Genomic DNA, 21,911 nt, shown 5'->3' with positions numbered 1-21,911 from the left:
CTGAGGTAGTAAAGCGGTTGCAGACCAAAGGTTTTAATAAGGAGACATGAAATACATTTGAGATACGCATATTAGAAGGAAGGTCTAATGCGTAAGCCACTGAGTTCATTCTGTGAAGAATACGGAAAGGCCCAATAAACCGAGGTGCGAACTTCAGAGAGGGAACACGAATTTGGAGGTTGTCAGATGACAGCCAGACCCTGTCCCCAACCTGGTAGGAAGGTGCAGGCATGGAGTCTGTGCCTATCATTAGCATGTTGCAAAGCCTCCTGAACTTGTGCCTAAGTGGAACGAAGACCACGGAGATGCTCCTCCTATAATGCAAGAATACTCTGCGGAAAAAATGAGTCAGGCAACATGGAAGTTTCGAAACCATAGTTTGCCATAAACGGGGACAATCGGGAAGCAGAATTCAAGGCACTATTGTGAGCGAACTCTGCCCACGGTAAGAGGTCTGACCAGTTGTTATGATGGTCAGAACTATAGTAACATAGTAATTGCTCCAAGGACTGATTGGCTCGTTCTGCGGCCCCATTAGACTGCGGGTGATACACAGAGGAGAAAGCAAGCTGAATTCTCAAATGTGCACAAAAGGCTCCCAGAACCGGGACACAAACTGACCAGCCCTGTCTGAGACAATCACTTTGGGTAGCCCATGTAAGCGAAAGATCTCCCGAGCAAAAATAGAAGCCAGTTCCTTAGAAGTAGGCAACTTCTTACGTGGAGTACAATGAGACATTTTCAAGAACCGGTCAACCATCATAAGGATAACTGTGTTGCCCTGGGAGTTGGGTAACTCCACAATGAAATCCATAGACAGGTGGGTCCAGGGCCTCTCTCCATTGGGTATGGGTTGTAGGAGGCCCACTGGAAGGTGTCGTGGAGTCTTACCCTGAGCACACATGGAACAGGCAGCTATGAAGGTGGTTACATCAGCACGTAGACTAGGCCACCAGAATTGTTGGGAAATGGCCCAAAAGAGTTGATTCTTCCCAAGGTGGCCAGCAGCTTTGGGAGAATGGCAAGTCTGGAGCATGGCAGTACGGAGACTGTCTTGCACAAAGCACCAGTTACAAGGTTCCTCAAGAGGACCTGAGCAGCAAGAATCTTGTCACCCAAAGGAGAACTAAGACTGGTGCAAACCGTAGCCAGAATACGATCAGGAGGAATCACAGGAACCAGAACCGACTCCATCTTGGAAGTGGAGGAAAATTGTCGTGACAAAGCGTCGGCCCTTACATTCTTGGTACCGGTTAAGAATGAGACAATGTAATTGAAACTAGACAAGAAGAGAGCCCATCGCGCCCTTCTGGGAGAGAGGCATTTAGCCTCAGACAAGAATGTGAGATTCTTATGGTCAGTAAGAATGAGAACCGGCACAGTGGTACCTTCGAGGAGATGTCTCCCTTCTTTCAGGGCTAAAATGATTGCTAACAGCTCTCTGTCACCAATTTTGTAATTGCACTCCGCAGGTGAGGAAATAACTTGGACTTGGATTATCTCATGGTGAAGAGCCCCTACAGCCATGGACATTGGAACAGTCTCATGAGTCACATGGGCAGGCTGTAGAGGTCTCCCATCAAGAGCCTTAATGGCAAGTGGAGTGTCACGCAGCTGCAGCGGAATCGAGTGCTTCGATACAAAGGCACCATCAACGAACAGGCCTGCAGCCCCAGAGTCGATTAGAGCCTGTATCTCAATGGATGACTCAGCCCAAGAAAGGGTAACCGAAACCAGGGGCTTATCCTTCAGAATAACTGGGGACGAAACAACGCCACCTAAGGTCTGTCCAGGGCGTTCCCTGGACGGGTAGGACAAGACTTCAAAAAGTGACCTGCCTGGCCACAATAAAGGCACAATCTCTCCCTCCTCCTAAGGGTTCTCTAATCCCTGGAGAGACGTGTGAAGCCCAAGTGCATGGGTTCACCTTCATTGACCGACTCGGTACCAGGAGGCATGGGAGTTGAGGGAGGCAAGGGCAGGACTGCAAAGCTCGGAGACAAATGTACAAGAGGCTTCCGCAAGCGCTCCTTAAAAGAGAGTTTTTCTCTGAATCTGGAGTCAATGAGGATGGCAAACGTGATCAGCTTCTCCAGCTCAGTGGGTATATCTCGGGCTGCTATCTCATCCTTGATGGTATCCGAGAGACTATGAGAAAAAGCAGCCACGAGGACCTCATTGTTCCACGCATGGATGGTGCAAAATCTGGTGCATCTCTGCATAGAAACCTATCAGCTTCCAGTTTTTTTGTCAAAACCTAATTGAACAAGATGAAGTTAGAAGCTGATTGGCTATCATGCACAGTTGCACTAGATTTTGCACTCTCCAGTTTTAGTAAATCAACCCCGAACTGTCAGCAACTCATAAGATACAGTATATTCCCCTTTTCCAGCAGACTCAAATGAAAATAGATTACAATTACAAATGATATATTTAACAACAAAATATAATCTTTAACTATAAAATTGTTTGTTGACTGCTCTCTCCTGTACAACAGGATTTCAATGCTTTTCCTAATGAGGATTTTATTAAAAGGGCATCTCATGCTACGAGGGGTGTTCAAGGCCTGTAGAAGGAGTTGTAAAAGGAGCTGATGCTCCGAGCGCGTAGTCTCTTATCCAGTTGTTTCTCTCCTGGTGTCTCTCTACTTCCTGGTGACGTCATCTCCCTGCGCTCCACGGTGGCCCAGACCAACTTCCTGGTGGCAACAGGACAGATTGAGGCTCCCCCAGTCATCTGCCAGATCCATGGACGCTCGTTTTGGATGACGATCTACACCTGCAGACACCATTTACACATGAGCCTGTTTTTATGTTATTTCCTGTAAGTGCATTACTTACTTTGCTAATAAATTGTATTTAATATACTACACCCAGGTTGGCGCTTGCTGTGTCTCTCCCTCTTCCTCAAAAAGCAACTTTAAATGTTGGCAAGGTCAAGAAACCGCCATCCGCACGTCAGTGGATAGCTGACGGGCGCCCCACCGCACCCAGTGCCTGTTCCACACCCTGCTGCAGGCCAAGGTTGAAGATGTCCAACCCGATGTCATTAAGGTGAACGCCATCCGATCTCAGTGGATCATCATTAGCGCCCTCCAAATCCTTGTGCTGGATTATAAACCCCCCCCGACCTGCCGAACAAACTTGGCGACCTGGGTGTTAACCTTGCGACAGAAGCGTTCCAGACAGGAGATAGGTATTTCCCTGGCCCATAGCAAGCAAGGCACGATTTCAGACCAGGTGAGAACAAAATTGGTATAGATTGCATAGAAATGAGCGATGTCTCACTTGATAGCAGAGATTAAGTCCGTGGAACGTGTATAACCCACGTCATTCCCTCCAGCGTGAAGAATCAAGATGATGGGGCCAGACACATGAGAAGGCGCAAACACTTCGGAACGACTTGAGGCCAGCGTAACCCACGGAGCCCAAGCCAATGGATCCTGGCGACATCATAGGTAAAACCCAATTTCTTCCTCAAGCTCTGAACTTCCGACCGATGAGCGGCCCAGTAAATAAAGGCATCTCCAACAGTCCAGATTAGAGCCGGGTAACAACCTGAGGATTAAAACAACAGGTGTGGGTGGATGTACAAAGAAAAACAAGATGATTCCAACCTACCCAGACACTGGAGTTCTGTATCGGAGAAACCCATACCAGAAGCAGCGGTAGCAGCACCGATGCGAAAAGAGTGGTTAGCAAAGTCACGCGAAGGGAGACCTAGTTTTTAAAGGCAGCACTGGAAAACCCGCAAAAATTGGAACCTGCTCAGAGAGGAGGAATCTGCATGGACAAAGAAAGTAGGGGATGGGGGGGGGGGGGGGGTGCAAGGACCTGAAGGGGAGGCCAGAGAAATAGGGCAAAAGGGGCCCCCGCAAGGATACAAAACAACCCTTCTGCCCTTACCAAAGCTGTCAGTTTTAGATGTACGCAACAAAAAAGACAATGCAGACATAGTCAACGAAACCGTGGAACCAGAAGAACCTTTTTGTAGCAAATAAACAAGATAAGAAAATAAAGCAACGGGGCTGTCATGTAAAGACACGATTTAAAACTCACCGCCCGACACCTGGACCCATTTGTCCCACATGTGACAGTACGACACCCACGTCCGCGGGAACAGTGACGCCCCGGAGGAGGTCTAGCATACATAGGAAACGAGGTTCCACAAGTAGGCTGGACAGGGGACGCCTTCCAGGGAAGCCGACAGGGCCAGGGTGCGGAAGCGATCGAGCTGTAAAGGAGAGAGAGCATCAGCGATATCGTTAGCGGTTCCAGGGACATGTCTAGCTCTAAAACATACGTTAAACTGCAGGCATTTTAGACCCAAAAAATACAGTAACGATTGTGCAACCACTCGCCCCACAGATCAATGGCGACAATAATTGGAAAGAGCTCCAGCAGGGTGAGGTTGCGCAACAGATACATGCAGGCCCATGAGGCCGGCCAACACTCAGCAGACTACCCCCCCTGGAAAAACGCACCAAAGCCACAGGAGCCTGCCACATCAGTATATAGTTCCAGCTGTGAGTTCAGTACCTCCTCCAGCAGTCAACAAGACTGGCCATTGTAGGATTGGAGAAAGGATAGCCACATCCCCAAGTCATCCCGCATGGGCTTAGTGATACGGACATAATGGTGGGGGGCAGCCACCCCCTTCATTGCCCATGCCAGGCATCTACAGAAAGCCCACTCCATGCGGATGACTCTACAGGCAAAGACCAAGTGACCCAGCAAGGACTGAAGCTGTTTCAACTGCAGTTTTTCAGCTCCTTTTGCCAAGCGGACCAGGGAGAGGAGCCTGACCAGCTTGTCACTGGGCAGCCAAAAAACAATTGCCACAGTGTCGATTTCAATGCCCAAAAAGGCTAAAACCGTCACAGGGCCCTCGGTCTTATCAGCTGACAGCAGAATGGCAAACCACTCGCAGGTGTCCTGAAAAACAGACAGGAGCTGCTAACACTGACCACTGTCAGCTGGGCCGATGAATAGGAAGTCATCCAAGTAGTGCACACAGAATGCGAACCAGCCGCCTAGACAACTACCCATTCAAGGAAACTACTGAAGAGTTCAAAGAAATAACACAATATGGCACAGGCAATGGGAAGGCACGTGTCCGCCTTCTGCCTCCTCCAGGTGGACCGGGAGGAGGCAGAAGGCGGACTCAATGTCCGCTTGGCCAGCAAAGCCGATGGACCAGCAGCCCTGATCAAGTGAAGCGCCTTCTCAAAAGAGGTGTAGTGGACTCTGGATTCCTCCTTGTCGATGCCGTCATTGACCGAGGAGCCAGAAGGATAAGACAGGTGGTGGATAAGGCGGAATTTCCCCTCAGCCCTTTTTGGGACCACACCGAGGGGGGAAACCCTCAGGTTGTGGAAAGGGGGGAGATCAAACGTGCCCGCCATACGCCCCAGATCCAATTCCTTCTGGAGCTTCTCCGCCACCACGGACTCAAATTGAACAGCAGTTTTTAAATTAGATGCCATGGTCGGCATGTCGGAATGAGTAAAGGAGATCCAAAAACCATGGTCCAAACCGTCTCTCAAGATCAAGGCCTCTCTATGAAGGGGGTACCAGTCTAGCCAGTGAAGCATCTCTGAGATGATCACTGGTGCCCTCCTGTTTAGAAAGTACAGGCTTGGCCCCCGGCCAGGAAAGTGCTTGTTTTCCCTTCTGGAAACACCGGCTGGCTGGGTGAGCACCCCTGCAAAGTGAGCACTCATGCTTAAAACAGCACGTGATGTACCACTTACAGTGGCTCTCATTGAACAGCCAGCATAAACCTTTTTTGGGGGCGGCCGACGCTCCAGAGAGAGCGCCGGCTGGGGACTGAAAGGACGAAGTCCTGTGGGGGCACATGAGCAATAACCACAGGCTATCGTCCTGACAATCAAAATGGAACTCCTTTCTTGACGCCATTTTTTGGCGAAACTGAGTGTCGTAATGGAACCAACACTGACCCCCGTAAACTTTATAGGCACCCCAAATAAGATCAAGGTAGTAAAAGAGTGATGCAGCCAACTCTGGGAACCGCTCACAAAGCACAGAACCTTTGCAACCAGTTCCCGAACATCCGAGGAAGCTGTTTTGATTTGTCGCCCTGCGCCGCAACGTCAACCCGACGAGATTTATTGATCGTCTCGCTGTCGGGAGGGACTAGGGCGAGAAAATCAATACATTTGCGACGCCAGATCCTGTCCTTGATGTCTTCTGACAGGTGCATGCCGGTAGGCGAAACCGCCCACAAAGCGCCACCCACAACGGAGCCCAAACTAATCTGCTGGACTCGACACTCCCATGTGAGACAGGACAGATTTTATGACCGTAGAAGGGCGACCAGTAGCAGATCCAGGAGGAATGCCCGGTGTAGGATCGTCCATGGGAGGTGCCGGCAGAGGCCCGTGGCATCCATCTCCTTGATGGTGGAGGCTGGCGAGGCAGGAGGATGATGACGGAAGGAGAGGTCCAGGGGCGGAGGTCCGGTCACCGGCCCTGAGGAGCCCGGGGGGCCAAGGACAGCAGAATCGAGAGCAACTGGAGACCCCGGATGGAGGACTCGTGGCTAGTGCAGCCCACATCCCGGGCTTGTCATGAGCATCTCCCGCCCTGCCGGGTGCAGGGAGATGGTGCCGAAGCAGCAGACAGGGGAGATGCTGTGGCAGCAGGCATCAGATGGGAATCTCCCGCCCTGCCGGGCTGAGTAGCAGACCGGGACAGGGCTGTTGTGGCAGACATCTGATGGGAATCTCCCACCCAGCCAGGTGCAGGGAGATGCTGGTATGCAAAACGCATTACACCAGGAATGCACAGCTGGTGTACAACATCATATGCCACTGGCCCCATACCTTTCTATGTGACATTATTTACCTAATATGACAACCATATAGATCAATTACATCATCATGGCCATATCTTGATGTCACAAGCATCCTCATCCCTTGTGTACGTCAGCTGTGGGATAGGGAATCTCTTGTTTGGAGCTCATTATTGGCCCAGCAATGATGGCTAACTTCCGAGTTCAGACGAACTTGGGTTCAGACCAAATGAAAGACCAAACCCAAGTTCATCGCTGCTGCTAAGCAGTTTCACAGCAAATAAAGGTAATTCCTAAATATATGATACAGTCTGTCACTTGCATTAACCCAGCAGTTTTTGTTTTTCTGAGTCTCCCCTTTAACACAGTTATATTACCTGTTGATTACAGGAACATGCTTTTATATCTTTTGTATGAACCTTAATAGCCACTAGCGTTTATGTGTATCCCGACCGTTGCAACTGTCACTTTTGCTAGACAGCTTAATCTACATGTGAATGTTATCAAAAAAAGAAATAAAGGCATGTGAAATAATAAAAGGAATTTGCATACTAAATTCTCTCATTACAGGCATTAACTCCATACTTTATTCCCTAGAATGAACTAAAGTTTAATTCAACCAATAACACAACATTGTTATTGCCCATGTCATTTAGCACTAAAATTACTGTAGTAAAAAGCATTAAATCCAGTTCGGTTTGAAAGTTAGGAAAAAAAGTATCTATTTACATTACATATGTAGTTATTTGTATAATGCAGAAAAACCAGACAAGAACCTTTAGTAATCTGAAACTTGAAGAAAAATATAGGAAGAAACTCCAGTGACCTTACAAAAGCAGGAAAGACTAGTCAACAGTGACAGATGTAGCCGGTTATGTTGTGATAACCACACTACTTGTTGCCAGTTAAAGCTGGCCATACATTATACTAATTTCCTATTCAATTTCCTTTAGACCTTCAATTATATATAGCAAGGGCCTGCCTGATTGCATACAAATTGAAAGTGCTTAGACCTCATATCATATGGTTTTGGTAAATCCAAAGGAAAATTGTACAAGAAAATTGTATAATGTATTCACAAGCAGGGACTTTTAAGGAGTTGCGAGATCATGATGACTTCAAAGACTAAAAATTGCATCATAAAACACATCACCTTTATTTTACAAAATGTAAAACCAAATTTAAAATACATATCCCAAACTGTGTATAGAATTATAAACATACAGATATTGTCCATACTGACAATCTTTAAACCATTTGCTAGAAGCAACTCTTTTGCTTCCAAATATGTTGACATGATCACAAGTGGAATTGTGGTAGCTGCTTCACAGATTTCTCTTAATCTGCTTCATCAGAAAAGATGTATAATATCATGTATTTGCACGCTTGTCTCTCCAGGCAGACTGCGTTGCCTCAGCCAGTGTTTTAGACATCTCAGTTACCAATGAGGATGAAAAAAGTTCTTTTTATTTTTCACGAGGTAACCAAAATAATTCACAGAATTGTGTTGTCCTTAATTGTATCGATGTCAGAGTAAAAGAGCTCTTCACTCACTCTAATTTTAACTGTCCAGACAGCAGACATAGATAGCATGTAGGGCAGGGATATGCAATTAGCGGACCTCCAGCTGTTGCAAAACTACAAGTCCTACTACTTATCCCATAATGTGAAAAGTAAATCCCAGTTCACTTTAACCACATGCCGAACGCCGCACGCCGCTTCACGTCGGCAGAATAGCACGGGCAGGCAAAAGGGCATACCCGTACGTCCCCTTGAAATTCGGACGCATACGTGCCGCGCGCTGCAGGAAAGTGCCAGTGGATCCTGTGAACTCGATGTTCGCCAGCGGCCCTAGATTGCGTTGAGGAGAGGCAGAACGGGGAGATGCCTATGTAAACAAGGCATTTCCCTGTTCTGCCTAGCAACATGACGGGGAGCTACTGCTCCGTGTCATCAGGAGCAGTGATCTTTGTCATGTTGTAGTGAGCCCATCCCCCCCACAGTTAGAACACGCCAAGGTAACACACTTAACCCCTTGATTGCCCCCTAGTATTTAACCCCTTCCCTGCCAGCGATATTTATATAGTAATCAGTGGCTATTTTTAGCTCTGATTGCTATATAAATGTTAATGGTCCCAAAATAGTGTCAAAAGTGTCCGATCTGCCCGCCGCAATGTCGCAGTCATGATAAAAATCACAGATTGCCGCCATTACTAGTAAAAAAAAAAAAAAAAAAAAAATATATATATAATTAAAAATACCATAAATCTATCCCCTATTTTGTAGACAGGATAACTTTTGCGCAAACCAATCAATATACACTTATGCCGCGTACACATGATCGGACATTCCGACAACAAAACTGTGGATTTTTTTCTGATTTACGTTGGCTCAAACTTGTCTTGCATACACACGGTCACACAAATGTTGTCGGAAATACCGATCGGCAAGAATGCGGTGACGTACAACACGTACGTCGAGCCAAGAAAAATGAAGTTCAATAGCCAGTGCGGCTCTTCTGCTTGATTCCGATCATGCGTGGAATTTTGTGCGTCGGACTTGGGTACACACGCTCGGAATTTCCGACAACAAAGTTTGTTGTCGGAAAATTTGAGAACCTGCTCTCAAACATTTGTTGTTGGAAATTCCGACAACAAATATCCGATGGGGCATACACACAGTCGGAATTTCCGACAACAAGGTCACATCTAAATTCCGACCGTGTGTACGCAGCATTATTGCAATTTTTTTTTTACCAAAAATATGTAGAAAAATACATATTGGCCTAAACTGTGGAAGAAATTGTTTTTTTTTTTTAAATGTTTGGGGATATTTATTATAGCAAAAAGTAAAAAATATTGCTTTTTTTTCAAAATTGTTGCTCTTTTTTGTTTATAGTGCAAAAAATAAAAAATGCAGAGGTGATCGAATACCACCAAAAGAAAGCTCTATTTGTGGGAAAAAAAGGACGTCAAGTTTGTTTGGGTACAGCGTCGCACAATCGTGCAATTGCTAAAGCGACGCAGTGCCGGATCGCAAAAAATGCTCAGGTCAGGAAGGGGGCTGAAGTGGTTAAGTACACATATCTACCGATGTGTTGTTTTTTTTTTTTGTACATTATTGAATAATGAAAGTGAAAATTCACATAATCTTTTGAGGTAATATTCTCAACTCCTTAAGTAAATCTGCGTAACAGTAGTCTTGGAGAAGGTTAAATATGAAAGCGTTTTCTATTCTCATATACCATAAGGTCAATCAGTGATACCAAGTGTAGCGCTGACAATATTTGTTTCTAGTTATGTGATGCTGTAAGGTTAATAAGTTGGTGTATGGTGCCATCTAGTGGCCAAATTATATAATTACAGCACCTTTGTATTTCTTTTATTGTTCAGAAGTTTGACATGGAAGTTTTTTTGTTTGTTTACATCTGGACATTCACTTGACCTACCCATAATGCTCAGTGACTCCCACAAATCTCAGGGTGAAGAACTGCATTGTGGGAAGACTATAAAAAGGCTGGGAGGGGCCATCTTAGGTCTCTTGTTCCTGGGACGCATGGCCGGCAGCAGGACTCTGTGGGTGTGTGTGTCCCACAGGGTTGCAGCCTATCCTGTGAAGAAGCGGAACAGCAGCCAGTGATCCTGCCATCAATCACAGTGTGCTGGAGCAGCAGAAGTGATCGTTCCGGAGACCTGTGAGGGAGGTAACCGAGGACTCCCGGTCATCAATAAGCGGAACAGTGTAACGGCATGATTGCAACTCCATACAGACTGAGAACCTGCGGAGCGGAGACACCCATCTGTCCGGATCCAGTGCAGTGAGAGGGCTAACACCCGGAAGTTTGTTCCACACTACACACATTCAGAGTTGTTACAGAGTGTTGCTGGGACTGATAGTCCCACGGAACAATTCAATTGGGAAAAATCACATTTGCACAGACTTACAATCAGATTTCTACATACAGGAATTTATACTGGATGTTTGTTCCTTTCAAGTAAGAGTATTCAATCAATTTGCCTGATTCTAATTACTTTTGTGCACCACCTTGCACTGAGCAATTGGCCAAAGGGAAACCTTGTGGATTACAAATATTGATTTTCTTAGCTAGCAGAAGACTGAAGACCACAGGACTATTTTTTCTATCACGGGGCTCCGCATTTAGTCATAAAAGAGAGTGACTGTACTGTCAAAGCAGGGGGAGCTCCCTAGTGTCTATATTGTAGAGTATTTATATTCCTGTGTCTTTGCGCTTGCTACAGTGTGCTGGAGGTGGGAAGGTGTCCGGAGTTATGCCAATTTCACTTTGAACACTAGTCCCACCTGCAGACACGCTAAGAGGGGATCTATTCAAGACAATCATATATATATGCGTATATTTGTGTACTAAGATTGTTGTGAGTATCCATTGTGCTTTTACACTATGTTTGTGTGACCGCATAGTTGTTGTAATTACTTGTAATACCACTTCAGTAAAAGAAGTAATTTTGGTTAACCACAAATTCTTGTGTGCAGTGTTGTTTTTTTCCTGTAGGTGGAGCACCAAGCACCCAGGTAAAGAGAGATCTATATATATATATATATATATATATATATATATATATATATATATATATATATATATATATATATATATAACTATAATTTGTATTAGCATCATTACAACACTGCACTACAGCTGTGTCAAGGGGATTGAAACAGATCTAGAAGGGGTGTAAAAGATCAGAGAATAGGCCCGATCAATATCAGCAGCTCCTTCGGGGGTAATTGCTACATGTGGGGGCTCATCCAGGATAACTGCCTCTCTGAAGTCAAGCACCCTCTTAGGAATCATAGAATGGATCCCCCCACTGTGGCGCAGTGGTGTGAGGCAGAAGGCACCCGCTCAGAAGCGAGCGTGGCAATGGAGCTCTGGGGAGATGTCTGGGAGAAAGAACACATTAACCGAGTGGTAAAGACACTGTCCCCAGAGCAAAGAGCCAAGGGGGTCGCAGTCAGAACGGATCATGAGACATTCCGCACTTACGCATTATTAGAAAGGAGAAGGGGAGTTCCAGAAAAGTTCAAGGGGACAAGTGTTGAACTGACTGATAAGACAAGATTCTATCTGACCCACCCAGGGGCACAGGGGGAGAGTCTTACCGCCCTCCCATAGATGAGATCAGCCAAAGTTGAAGTTCCCTCACAGTCAGTTCCGGCTGCAATTGAACCAGAACTTTTCACAGCCCTGGGGAACTTTGTGTCTCAATGCCAAAAAAGGAAACCCAACATACTCAGGGACTGGGTACCTAAAACTGGGTATTTTCTCGGGTCGACGGCCTGTACCCTCAGAGGAGGACACCTTCGAAGAGTGGTTAGAGCAGACCACGCAAGCTTAGGATGAGTGGGACATCCCTGAAATGCACAAAAAACAGCGGATTACTGAAAGTTTGAAAGGGCCTGCTTCAGAAGCTATCCGAAATTTGAAACTCAGCAAACAGAACTGTGTAGCCCAAGACTACCTAGATATCCTGCAAGATGTGTTCGTGCGTACTGAAAAGGTCTCAGACCTGATTTATCAACTGGAACACACCTATCAAGAAGCAGGGGAGAAACTGTCAGAATATATGAGACGATTGGACAAGGTCATTCACCAGATCTTGTTGAAGAAGGGGCTAGACCCTCGTGAGGTGGATGAGATTTGAGCTAAACAAGTTTTAAGGGGTGTCCAGCCTTTGGACCCCATCACGCTCCAGTTAAGAACTTGTCAAGACGGAGGCATATTGAAATATTCCGACCTGATTCGGATTGTACGGGAAGAAGAAGCTATCCTGGAAAGGAAGAAGGAAAAGACTCAAGAGACAAAACACGCTGTTGGAGTCAGGACAGTTAGTATAATGGATGATGATCCTCAGATCGAGCCCCTAAAGACCCAGGTGGCACAGTTAATGGAGATGATGGCTTTGTTGACCGAAAAATCCCTTACTCCGCCTGACGGAGGGGCTAGGCAGAGGCTAGGCTAGTCAAAAGCCGTCAGAAAACTTCAAAGGGCCCCAGTAAAGTAGTCAACTGGGTGCCCTGTAACAGCCGCCAACTCCAATAAAACCCAGATAAACCAAGTTCTGAGGATAAGAGAGAGAACGAAGTTGAGCAAATGCCCATGGAAATGAGGAATCAAGATACGCACTAGCAAGCAGATTAAGCCAAACAATCCTTGTGGATTTCCTCTCAAGCTATTAGGACCCTCCCCGATCATCCCAATCCAGGTGGAAGGAATCTACGCCAAAGCACTTCTGGATACTGGAGCCCAAGTGACTTTATTATACAAAGATTTTTATGAGAAGCATCTCAAACATTTGTCCCTGCAAAAGTCAGAAGAATTGGAGATATGGGGCCTGGGTACCCAGAACTTCCCTTACAAGGAGTATATCCCTATCAAACTCACCTTTGACCCGAGTGTGGCTGGAAAGGCGGAGACCTTTGACACCCTAGCGGTAGTGTGTCCTCACCCCCCAGGGGCTCTCAGAAGCTCCCTTATCATCGGAACAAATATTGATCTGGTTAGAAGGCTTCTGACACCGCTTGTGCGGAAGGAAAGTACTTCGACCATGAAGGTACACCCGATGTTAACCCAAGTGTACAAGAATATAGCACACGAGCAGAAGGCCCCACCTGAAGGAGTGGGAAAGATTTGGCGTTTAGACCGGGGTGAAGAACTGTTACTACCGGGTGAAGTGATATGTTTGAAAGCTTCTGTCAAGTTGAGCTGGAGACAGCCTGGTCCTTTTATTATCTTGGAGACAGACACTCAAGAAGAAGATATCGGTCTAGAAATAATCCCAAAAGTGTTATCAACCAAGGCGCTCAAGAGAAGCAGAGGGAGGGTCTCGGTCAATGTTCGAAACAAGACAGCTTTGCCTGTGAAGATAGCAGCAAGGATGCTGCTTGGACAGGCAAATCAAGCGACCCCGGTCTCGCCATGTGATATTGAAAGAGAACCAGAGGGGGAAATTCTCCTAGAAGACTTCTATCCGAAAAACACCTCTCTTCCCCCAGCTTGGATGGAGAGGGCCAAAGCCCAGCTCATGAGATGGAAAGGGGCTTTTTCAAAAAGTGAGTTCGATGTGGGGTATGCCAAGAGCGCTGAACACAGGATCCGACTGGAGGAAGACAAACCTTTTCGAGAAAGGGTCAGGAGGATCTTATTGGGAGATCTTGAGGACCTCCGAGAACAGCTGGCTGAGCTGAAAAGGACTGGGATTATCAGGGAATCCAGGAGTCCATATGCCTCCCCGATAGTGGTAGTGAGGAAAAAGAATGGGTCGTTACGGCTGTGTATCGACTATAGGACACTGAACCAACGGACCATTCCCGATCAGTACATTACCCCTCGTATAGAAGATGCCTTACAGAGCCTGTCAGGGGCGAAGTGGTTCAGTGTGTTAGACTTGAAGAGTGGTTATTATCAGATCCCCATGAGTCCTGAAGAGAAAAAACTACCTTCATCACCCCCGTGGGGTTCTATGAATTCAACCAGATGCCTCAAGGCCTGTCTGGGGCCTGGCCACTTTTCAGCGGCTAATGGAGAAGACGGTAGGCGACATGAACTTGATTGAGGTGCTAGTTTATTTGGACGATATCATAGGGCCCAGGATGAAGAAGGAGTCTATTCAGGATCAGTGGACTCCGCAATGTGAAGAGACATTCAGACAGTTGAAGTGGAGCCTTATCACTGCTCCGGTTTTGGCTTATGCGGATCCTGCCAAGCCCTATGAACTGCACGTGGATGCCAGCCGAGATTGGCTCAGTGGGGTGCTTTACCAGGAACATGATGGGCACTTAAGACCCATTGCTTACGTGAGCAGAAGTCTAGCCCCTGCTGAGAAGAACTACCCTACTCACAAACTTGAATTTCTGGCCTTGAAGTGGGTCGTGGTGGACAAGCTGAGGTGCAGAGTTTGTGGTCAAAACAGACAACAACCCCCTCACATACTTACTCACCACCGCAAAGTTAGATGCCACAGGCGGTTGGCTGCCCTTTCAGCATTTACCTTCAGCCTGAAATACAGGCCGGGAGTGGGTAACAGGGATGCAGATGCGTTGTTAAGAAGACCCCACTGTCACCTGAGCCCTCAATAAGATTGGACTCAGCTTGCCCCAGAAGGGGTAAGAGCCCTTTGTGAAGGAGCGGAGCGGCAGGAGAAGGGTGGAGCCAGAGCTGAAGAGGTTGGAGTGACTACAGCAGGGGTACCCAAGTGTTACTGTAATGTCTCTCAGATTGCAGAGGAAGGTTTACCTAAGTTATCAAGAAAAGACCTTCAGAGAGACCAACAGGAAGATCCACTCTGTAGATTGGTACTGGAGACTTTGGAGAGTCAGCGCCCTGACTTACTGCTCAAGAGCACTCGAAGGGAAGCTCACTTGCTGCACAAGGAGTGGAGTCGTTTGCTATTACAACAAGGGGTGGTCTACCGAAGGGGCCCCACTGAAGATCTTGAGGAGAAATGGCAACTGTTTCTGTCAGAGAAACATAGGGAGAGAGTGCTAATTGCTTTGCATGATCATCATGGCTAGGGATGAGCTTCGAGTTCAAATCGAACTCATGTTCGACTCGAACATTGGCTGTTCGCAAGTTTGCTGAATAGCGAACAATTTGGGGTGTTCATTTGCCGCGGAACACCCTTTAAAAGTCTATAGGAGAAATCAAAAGTGCTAATTTTAAAGGTTTATATGCAAGTTATTGTCATAAAAAGTGTTTGGGGACCTGGGTCTTGCCCCAGGGGACATGGATCAATGCAAAAAAAACTTTTAAAAACGGACGTTTTTTCAGGAGCAGTGATTTTAATAATGCTTAAAGTCAAACAATAAAAGTGTAATATCCCTTTAAATTTCGTACCTGGGGGGTGTCTATAGTATGCCTGTAAAGGGGCGCATGTTTCCCGTGTTTAGAACAGTCTGACAGCAAAATGACATTTCAAAGGAAAAAAGCCATTTAAAACTACTCGCGGCTATTGCATTGCCGGTCCGACAATACACATAGAAGTTCATTGATAAAAATGGCATGGGAATTCCCCACAGGGGAACCCCGAACCAAAATTAAAAAAAAAAAATGACGTGGGGGTCCCCCTAAATTCCATACCAGGCCCTTCAGGTCTGGTATAGATATTAAGGGGAACCCCGGCCAAAATTAAAAAAAAAAATGACGTGGGGGTCCCCTAAGGGGAACCCCGTGCCAGAAAAAAAAACAAAAAATGGCGTGGGGTCCCCCAAAAAATCCATACCAGACCCTTATCCGAGCACGCAACCTGGCAGGCCGCAGGAAAAGAGGGGGGCGAGAGAGCGGCCCCCCCTCCTGAACCGTACCAGGCCACATGCCCTCAACATTGGGAGGGTGCTTTGGGGTAGCCCCCCAAAACACCTTGTCCCCATGTTGATGAGGACAAGGGCCTCATCCCCACAACCCTGGCCGGTGGTTGTGGGGGTCTGCGGGCGGGGGGCTTATCGGAATCTGGAAGCCCCCTTTAACAAGGGGACCCTAGATCCCGGCCCCCCCCTGTGTGAAATGGTAACCTACCTTATCATTTTTAACATTTTTGACAGTTTTTTAGTGAAATGGTAGGGGTACTTTTGTACCCCCTTACCATTTCACACAGGGGGGGGCCGGGATCTGGGGGTCCCCTTGTTAAAGGGGGCTTCCAGATTCCGATAAGCCCCCCGCCTGCAGACCCCCACAACCACCGGCCAGGGTTGTGGGATGAGGCCCTTGTCCTCATCAACATGGGGACAAGGTGTTTTGGGGGGCTACCCCAAAGCACCCTCCCAATGTTGAGGGCATGTGGCCTGGTATGGTTCAGGAGGGGGGGGCATTCACTCTCACCCCTCTTTTCCTGCGGCCTGCCAGTTTGCGTGCTCGGATAAGGGTCTGGTATGGGTTTTTGGGGGGACCCCACGCCATTTTTTTTTTTTCGGCGCTGGGTTCCCCTTAAAATCCATACCAGACCTGAAGGGCCTGGTATAGAATTTAGGGGGACCCCCACGTCATTTTTTTTTTTAAATTTTGGTTCGGGGTTCCCCTGTGGGGAATTCCCATGCCGTTTTTATCAATGAACTTCTATGTGTATTGTCGGACCGGCAATGCAATAGCCGCTAGTAGTTTTAAATGTCTTTTTTCCTTTGAAATGTCATTTTGCTGTCAGACTGTTCTAAACACGGGAAACATGCGCCCCTTTACAGGCATACTATAGACACCCCCCAGCTACGAAATTTAAATGAATATTACACTTTTATTGTTTGACTTTAAGCATTATTAAAATCACTGCTCCTGAAAAAACGGCCATTTTTAAAAGTTTTTTTTGCATTGATCCATGTCCCCTGGGGCAGGACCCAGGTCCCCAAACACTTTTTATGACAATAACTTGCATATAAGCCTTTAAAATTAGCACTTTTGATTATTCGTGTTTGTGTCCCATAGACTTTAACGGTGTTCGCGTGTTCGAGCTAACTTTTTTCCTGTTCACATGTTCTAGTGCGAACCGAACAGGGGGGTGTTCGGCTCATCCCTAATCATGGCCATCTGGGGTCAGAAAGAACTCTTCAACTAATAAGAGATAGATTCTATTGGCCTTACATGAGGACAGAAGTGGAGAGTTACTGTCACTCCTGCCATAGGTGTATACAGAGAAAGACTTTGCCTCAGCGAGCTGCTCCAATGGATAGATTTCCTCTGTCTAGAATCCGACTTGAGTGGACAAGGAAATATCTTGGTAGTCACTGACCATTTTACCAGGTATGCTCAGGCCTTCTCCACTAAGGATCAAAAGGCAGTCACAGTGGCGAAGACACTAGTGGAAAAGTTTTTTATCCATTATGGCTTACCACAGAGGATCCACTCAGATCAGGGCAGAGACTTTGAGAGTACGCTCATCAGGAGGTTGTTGGATCTATTGGGAATTCAGAAGTCTAGAACTACCTCTTATCACCCACAAGGAGATCCTCAGCCGGAGAGGTTTAACAGAACCCTTCTCAATATGTTGGGGACTCTAACCGCTGAACAAAAACCCAACTGGAGCAAGCACATTACTGCCCTGGTACATGCGTATAATAGCACTAAGAGTGATGTCACAGGATATTCACCCTATCGGTTGATGTTTGGACAAGAGGCCAGACTACCAGTTGACTTAGCTTTCGGAACTTCTCTGGACCACACTTCAGAGACCTCTCATCGAGGGTATGCCAATAGGTTGCACAGGAGTCTGAAGATTTCTTATGAGAAGGCTCGGGCTATGTCCAAAAGCAGAGGGAGTAGAAATAAATGGAACTTTGACCTCAAAGTAAGGATTCAAGATCTACAACCTGGCGACCGAGTCTTATTAAGAAATCTAGGTATTCCAGGGAAACACAAGCTGGCTAATCGCTGGAGGTCGCAGCCATATGTTGTATGTAGACAACTTCCAGGGCTCCCAGTGTTTGAAATTAAACCGGAAGGAAGTGCTGGACCAGTTAAGACTTGGCATCGGAATCACCTCTTACCCCTCACCGAGGCAGTCAGGATAATCTCCGGGAGGAGTTATTATCTACATCCATGACTGCACGTCGGCCTGTAACTAGGTCCCAGCCTGGATCAGTGATAACTGAGGATAATGTGGAGGAAGACATGGACATCAGCTGGTTGTGGTCGCCTGATACATCAGATGTTGAAAAGAGTGTTTCATTCCAGACAGAGAGGATAGTGAGGCCCTTAGGCCAGAAGCTCCAGAGTTTGTACCATTGTTTGAACGTTCTGAAGAGTGTTTGTCTCCCATTGACTTTGAGGAACCGAGGTTGGTAATGGAAGAAAATAGTGTTTGCCCAGAAATAGTGGACACACCAAAGAAACAAAGAGGAAAGAGGGACATTCGCCCACCAAAAAGACTGACATATGATACACTGGGCGAGTGTTCTGAAGTAGCTAAAGTCACCAGTAAAAGGAATGTCGAAGAGCTTAGTTCTTCCTCTGTCAATTTAGAAGGAGAGAGCCCCATTTCACCCCTTGACACATCTGTATCTGATAGCCAGGTGACAGTTATGGGTACACAGAATAGTTTCCCAACACCTGAGAATTGGTGGGAGGTTCCTCTGTCTGTCTTGTGTGTTCGCCTAGAGGCTAAAATGTGTAACAGAAATAGGGTCTTGCACATCTTTAGGGACCAAAGACTCAAAGCAGGGGGAGTATGTAGCGCTGACAATTTTTGTTTCTAGTTATATGTGATGCTGTAAGGTTAATAAGTTGGTGTATGGTGCCATCTAGCGGCCAAAATATATAATTACAGCACCTTTGTATTTCTTTTATTGTTCAGAAGTTTGACATGGAAGTATTTTTGTTTGTTTACATCTGGACATTCACTTGACCTATCCACAATGCTCAGTGACTCCCACAAATCTCAGAGTGAAGAACTGCATTGTGGGAAGACTATAAAAAGGCTGTGAAGAAGCGGAACAGCAGCCAGTGATCCTGCCATCGATCACATGGAGCAACAGAAGTGATCGGGACCTGTGAGGGAGGTAACCAAGGACTCCCGGTCATCAATAAGCGGAACAGTGTAACGGCATGATTGCAACTCCATACAGACTGAGAACTTGCGGAGCGGAGACACCCATCTGTCCGGATACAGTGCGGTGAGAGGGCTAACGCCCAGAAGTTTGTTCCACACTACACACATTCAGAGTTGTTACAGAGTGTTAGTCCCACAGAACAATTCAATTGGGAAAAATCACATTTGCACAGACTTACAATCAGATTTCTACATACAGGAATTGATATTGGATGTTTGTTCCTTTCAAGTAAGAGTATTCAATCAATTTGCCTGATTCTAATTTCTTTTGTGCACCACCTTGCACTGAGCAATTGGCCAAAGGGAAACCTTGTGGATTACAAATATTGATTTTCATAGCTAGCAGAAGACTGAAGATCACAGGACTATTTTTTCTATCGCTGGGCTCCGCATTTAGTCATAAAAGAGAGTGACTGTACTGTTAAAGCAGGGGGAGCTCCCTAGTGTCTATATTGTAGAGTATTTATATTCCTGTGTCTTTGCGCTTGCTACAGTGTGCTGGAGGTGGGAAGGTGTCCGGAGTTACGCCAATTTCACTTTGAACACTAGTCCCACCTGGAGACACGCTAAGAGGGGATCTATTCAAGACAATCATATATATATATATATATATGCGTATATTTGTGTACTAAGATTGTTGTGAGTATCCACTGTGCTTTCACACTACGTTTGTGTGACTGCATAGTTGTTGTAATTACTTTTAATATCACTTAGTAAAAGAAGTAATTTTGGTTAACCACAAATTCTTGTGTGCAATGTTGTTTTTCTCCTGTAGGCGGAGCACCAAGCACCCAGGTAAAGATATATAATTGTAGTATATATATATATATATATATATATATATATATATATATATATATTGAACTATAATTTGTATTAGCATCATTACAACACTGCACTACAGCTGTGTCATGGGGATTGAAACAAATCTAGAAGGGGTGTAAAAGATCAGAGAACAGGCCCGATCAATATCAGCAGCTCCTTCGGGGGTAATTGCTACACAAAAAAAACAGATGCAGTGTCATTTTTGTCTGATAAGTTGAGACAAGTTCCCTATTGCTGTACTTTGTAGATATTACAGTAAATGTAGCACCACACAAGTATTGGAAATGCATTTATTAAATTAAAAAAGGACTCAGGTACTTGTACAAATGTGATTATCAAATACATATTTTTGCTGGGATTTACATAAGCTTAAACCCCAGTTCCTCTTGGGCACCTCAGCCTGTTTTTTTTTTTTTTTTTCATAAGTTTTAATTGCTTATTTGATTGTTTATCAGTTGTGTAGATGGACTTAGCAGTAAAGTGTAAAGTTGCTGGTAAAAAGAGACAAAACTCAATGTACCTCCTGCACCTCTTATTTCATTTTAAAAAAGACGCTTGGAAGAAACTTCCTGATGACGGATCATGTTACTGAAAGGCTGCACAAATGCATATTATATATATATGCATATTATAAAAGTTTTCCTTCAAAAGCTAATGTGCAATCATGTAAGCAATGCCATTGTCGTAGGAAATTCTGTTAAAAAATGTGCACAAAAAAAACAACAAAATGAAAACATTTTTTGTTTTTGTAAATAAGCTAGAATGGTACATTTTCATATTGATATAATGCATGTAAGATGTCAATCAAGATTTTGCCTGCAATAATGCTCAAGCAGCAATTCTTTATCATGTTCAAGCTTAGATTTATATTGTACAATGTAGGACAATATTTACCTTAATGGCAGATTTATTTTTGCTAGGTAGATATATTCCTCTGCTCTTCAGCATGAGACTTTGTTTCCGCATGTTCACACTTTACGCTAATACTTACCCGTCACTCAACCATCTACCCTCCCCCTCCTTTACATCTCTGTCTTTTCTTAGGAGTTTAACAAAGACGCAAATATGTGGGATGGAGGGACAGAAAGGGGAGGTAAAAAAAATCCACTCAGCCTTTGTGTGAAAAAACAAGCAGAGTTGGAAACAACTTGAATGCAATTTATAGTTCTATATTTACAAATGGCCGAAGGCGTTTTTGCTGGGCCAAAAAATGAAATATGGCTTCTATAATCGATTATTTATTAAAGGTACTAATGCAATATATATGTAGCTTAATAAGATAAATCTCCCTCCCTATATTTAAAGAAAGGTTATAAACTGGAACTGCAGGTAATAGCTTTGGAAATGGACATTGTACTTATTACTCAGATATCCATGGTAGCGTTGATTAGAATTCTGCAAAGAACATTCATGATTATGAACTGTAGGCAGGAGCTACAAAAACTATAACTGCTTTAGAGCTTTAACTCTTGTTGAGAATGGTCTTGATTCAACTGGATCTGATGGAATTATTTCCCATCATTTAGGAAAGCATTTAGAAATGGGAAATGTACCTATGCAGTTCCCTGAAAAATATGCTTTTTGTCTCAAATGCTGCCTCTGACTAGTTGTCAGAAACAATGAATCACACTGAGACAGAAGTACAGTTAAATCACACTTATTTAATAATAATAATAATGATAATAATAAAAAGGTAAACATAGTCAA

At 45.3% G+C, this 21,911-nt stretch overlaps 1 protein-coding gene across 1 annotated transcript in view; it reads right to left on the bottom strand.

The window, feature by feature from the left end:
• Nucleotides 1–21,178, bottom strand: part of LOC141101718 (prostaglandin reductase 1-like) — a 90,765-nt gene extending 69,587 nt beyond the window's left edge. Inside the window, exon 1 of the mRNA XM_073591017.1 lies at nucleotides 21,099–21,178. The gene's annotated coding sequence lies outside the window, so the exon portion shown is untranslated. The remainder of the gene's footprint in view (nucleotides 1–21,098) is intronic.
• Between the last annotated feature and the right edge of the window lie 733 nt (nucleotides 21,179–21,911).

This window comes from Aquarana catesbeiana, linkage group LG01 (genome assembly GCF_042186555.1).
Source record: "Aquarana catesbeiana isolate 2022-GZ linkage group LG01, ASM4218655v1, whole genome shotgun sequence".
Lineage (NCBI taxonomy): Eukaryota > Metazoa > Chordata > Amphibia > Anura > Ranidae > Aquarana > Aquarana catesbeiana.
Note: the sequence above shows the minus strand (reverse complement) of the source record. Positions and strands in the feature narration are given on the sequence as shown.